Genomic DNA, 4,465 nt, shown 5'->3' with positions numbered 1-4,465 from the left:
GTGTAGCCATTCTTGCTGCTGGCTGTGTTATTACTCTAGGTCTTCCCAGCAGGAGGGAAAGGTCCCGGCTATAACAGTTAGTTGGAGAGAGAAAGGGAGAAGGAGGAATATTGATTTGGGAAACTAATAGGATCAGATCCTTATCTGGGGTAAATCAGCATAGTTCCATTAACTTCCATTGAGACTATTTACACCAATTGAAGATCTGGCTCATAAACAGAAAGTAGGAAGCTCCCAGCCCCTGCTATTGCTCCCCCTAAGAATGAGATGAATGCTCTGGAGGGTTTTTGCTATTATTATTTATTAATTGGATTGCCTCAATCCACCAGTGCTTTACAGCTGATGTTATTGCCCTCAACACTGCAAACCATCTTATGGATACATTCACTCCTCTCACACACAGACTGGCCTTGAGGACTTCTTCTCTGGTTTAATCTGGATGCAGCAAGGTGGGCTTTGTAGAGGGGCTGAGGGATGGCCGCAATGCAGGAGGAAGCCAGCAATGACCTATGGGCTGCATGGATAGTCTGGTAACATTAGCTATGCTCGCTCAGGTGGTCTGGAGCAAGTCCATGTGGACATTGTCTGCGAACCTCCTGGTGCTTTCGTGGCTCTTCAGCCTGCAATGGTCCCAAAAGCGAAACAGGAATTTAAATTACTGCACCGAGACCCCATGTAAAGGGTCAAACCCAGGTCCCTGGGCAGTCTGCATGAGTGGGCTGTGTGCACAGGTATCCTCTGAAGCCTTTTAGCGTGAGCCCAAGGCTGTTGACCCACGTGGGGGGACACATTGCTCTGGGCTGCCACTGGCCGTTTAGGTGTCTCCCCAGTGGCTAGAAGGGCTGAGAGGAGGGAGTAGCCAATGAGGACCCACCAGGCAAGATATGAAGGCTTGCCTGCTTCTTCTAAGAGTGGGAGACTGGGAGTACTGGGTGAAACAGAGGCAGGAAAGGCATGACCTGGCCCCTGGCCAACAATCCGAATGTACCCTCAGTTAATGTATGTAACCAACTGGGTTGGTATTTTGGGTTTTTTTGCTGGGGTTTAAAAGCCAAGATGGCCATTCGTAAGTTTAATTTCAGACCAGAGCGGGCCTCACTGCAGAAGATGCCAAGCTCTTGGTGAGCTTCCACATGCCCAAAGGGCATGCTGTGAGCTCCAGAGGCAGAACCATGGTGAAGTGGAGAGCCGATTCCACTGGGGTTTACTCAGCGTGAATTGAAATGACTGCATGTGGCACATAGATCCTTCCTGATGAGCACCCTCACCCTAGCAAAACACTACAGATTGGATTAGCCAGATCACCTCCTTATCGGATCAGGTATCCTGCATCCGGGAGTAACCAGAATTAGAAAACTCCCTAGCACATTCTGCACCTGGCTGCTGGTGCTATCCTGTGCACAGCAGAAACAATCCCTTTCCCCCTTGTAGCGACCAGCTAAGATAATTGTCTGAGGCAGGCAGGAGGGGAAGTTGAGAGGTTTGCCTATATTTGGAACTTGCAAAGACTGAATGACAAGAGAATAAACGTTGTATAAAGAGCCATGGTGCAAGCTGGGGCAGGAGGGTAGGGGAAGCGGGCAGAGGAGGGGGTGGATATATTTTATTTGGAGGTGGTAGAATTCATGGTACACTATGGAAGTAGTGGTGGGGAACCTTCGTGCTCATCTCATCTGTGAGAGGTTTTTCTCTCTGGATCCCTTTCTTGTGCTCTAGGGCCATGGTGATACCACTAATCATGGGCCAGATTTTCTCACAGCAGAGTAGCTGCACAGTGGGACCCTAGGCTTAGGGTCATCCACTTGCACAATATATTCTCAGACTGCGCGTTAGAATGTGCGGGTGCACAAGGGAGATGGCAGATGCAAGGAAATCTCCTATCTCCCTTTGTGCAGGGGCAGTCCTAGTCCTTGCATTCCTATTCCACACATACTGTGCCAGGGGAGTCTAGCCTCAGGCACAATGCCTCTAGGAACAGCTGCCAGTGCTCAGTCCTCCTTCTTTCCCACCCACTCCACGTCAGCAGTGACTTAGGGACACAATCTTGCCCAGGGTCCCCTCCCTGCAGTAACACAAACTAATAGCCAAGACATAGTGATTAAAGGGATCTTGTTTCCTGAAAGCTGAATCACCTGCCAGAGCTGAGGAACAAGCAGTTCCTTAATTTTGGTTTTCTGCCTGTGGTGGGGGGGAGTGGAATTAAAATTCCAAGGAGTACTCACATCCTCCCTGTCCCCCACGGATCTAGTGCTATTCTCCCAGGCACTGAGTAATGGAAACATTTGGAATTTCATTGCTCGCCATGTGATTCTGAAACAAACAAATATAACAACAACAACAAAAACACCCTCCAGCCGGCCCCATGCAGAGCTGCTGGAATTCACACATATGTCCTTCCTCAGACACAGCTTTAGTAAGTGTTCTGGGATCTGTGCAGCAGCCCACTAGCATCTGGAGTTGCCCTGCTAGTTTCCCTGAGAGGAACTTTCCAGTTACTGGCTGTGGCGGTAGAGGGCCCACCGGGAGTCCCTGTAGCTAACCTACAGGAAAGTGGTGACACATCAATTCTCACTGAAACCATGAACTTGGACAAATATGGAGGAAGTAATAACTTGGCAAGGGCCACTGGTTGGTTTGGAGAGAGGTGGATTCCCCCTCCATCCAAAAGAAAAATAGACAATGTTAACTCTCTTTTTGCAAGGATTTTCATACATGCGTGTTGAGTCAATCTCTGCCCTGAAAGATGTGACAAGTTCACTATGTTAAAGGTCTGCAGCTCTCTTGGTCTCTTGGTTAAGCTTGCATCCAGAGTTTGTAGTAAAGAGATCAGAAATGCTCTTTAGCCCCCCACTTCCACCCATGGTCCTGCACACTTTCCCACACATTGACTTCAGTGAAACTACTCCGATGTGCAAAGGTAAGCATGTGTGTAAGCATTTCCAGGATTGGGGCCTAGGAGATTCTTTGATTTCCTCTTTCAATGCTATATGGTGCCTAGCATAACTTCTTATGGGGCAGAAAAAATGGCCATGTATGTCCAAAAGCCAAAACTTAAACCCTCAGTATCACAATTATTAATGTTTTTTCTCACAAAATCTCTAATGTGATTAGACCAGATTAATCACTGAATTTTAATAATGATTATGGACTAATTGCTCACCCAGTTTTATTTCTAAACCATACTGAATTCCCGATCCTGCAAATTCTTACATCCATGAATAGCTCCATTGAACTCAATAGCTATGTAGCATTGAACCCAGGTGGAAGTCTTTGCTGGATTAATTAATTAAGGCCCTGATCCTGCAAACACTATTACCTGGAGTAGTTTTCCAGGTGGAATTAGTGCCACTGAATTCAGTACTCAATGGGACTGATCATATGGGTAAAGTCACCTGCATGCATGGGGCCATTAATGAACTCAATGGCCTTACTCAAAGGTAAGCATAAGTGTACGTCTGCAGAGTTGTGACCTAGATGAGGGAGGGGAAGAAGCATCTGAAACTAATTAACTTATTTTTATTTATTCTATTTTACAGTTTTTATTACTGAAAATTGGCCCAGGCTAAATTGTTTATAAAAAACTGATTTAAAAAATTCTCAGGCTGGAAAGACATAAGGAAATTTCTTCCTCCCACCATATACTTTACTGACAGGGTCCCTCCAGAATCTCTGTCTGAATTTTCATTGAAGGGAGTAAAGGATCAGGAGCCTAGTTAAAATAAGGGGACTTCCCTTCCTTGGAAGCATCAGGTATTGGCCACTGCCAGGGTAGGGTAATGGTCTTGATGGACCAACGATCTGATTCAAGGTGGCAGATCCTCTGCTCCTGTACACTAAAGTTCTATCCAAAGCAAATGTTTTACAGCCAAGTTATAAACACCTAAGAATTTGGGCTTCTAACTGAAATGACAACAGGCCATTCAACTGCAGCATTGTGATCAGCCACCTTACAATATGTACCAGGATTACACAGTAGTGGAGTGTGCCCCCATCCTTGGTCTTTGGTGGTGGTCTGCTCCACTCGAGTTGCTGACTATGGATTCACACCTTGTCCATAGCTGATCCAAAAGAGGAGATGGGATCCTCAGAATGCCAAGAAGCCCCACTGCCCACCACAGCCTCCCCATGCTGATGACGGCAATTGCAGCACTCTTACTCCAGCCATGAGGACACGTTGGTGACATGAACCCATCACCTTTCTTGCTGGAGTCTGAGTGACTGTTTATCGGCAGGTCTGGCAGGCAAACTTCTCTCTGCTGCCCTCCTGATGACCTCAACCTGATCTGGAGGAATCACCCCTTCTAGGGGTCAGAGATAATTCACATAGTATCCATGCTGTGTCTTCCCGATGAGTGACCGGTCTGGTATGATGAATGGTGCAGGGTCAGGTGGCGCAGTAACCCCTAGGAACTATGCAGAGCTATCCAGCCCCTTTTTGTCTCCAGATTAATGCACAGCTAGTCCC

General features: G+C 47.0%; 1 long non-coding RNA gene across 1 annotated transcript; it reads right to left on the bottom strand.

The window, feature by feature from the left end:
• Window positions 1-418: 418 nt before the first annotated feature.
• LOC137165662 (uncharacterized) lies at window positions 419-3,199 on the bottom strand. The gene is made up of 3 exons (XR_010923450.1): window positions 3,161-3,199; window positions 2,223-2,310; window positions 419-620 (listed from the first exon to the last, which is right to left on the bottom strand). It is a non-coding gene; the product is annotated as an uncharacterized lncRNA (long non-coding RNA).
• Window positions 3,200-4,465: the final 1,266 nt, after the last annotated feature.

Source organism: Emydura macquarii, unplaced genomic scaffold (assembly GCF_026122565.2).
Source record: "Emydura macquarii macquarii isolate MOO-44397 ecotype Brisbane River unplaced genomic scaffold, CSIRO-AGI_Emac_v2 contig_2768, whole genome shotgun sequence".
Classification (NCBI taxonomy): domain Eukaryota; kingdom Metazoa; phylum Chordata; order Testudines; family Chelidae; genus Emydura; species Emydura macquarii.
This window is presented reverse-complemented; position numbering and strand designations above follow the sequence as displayed.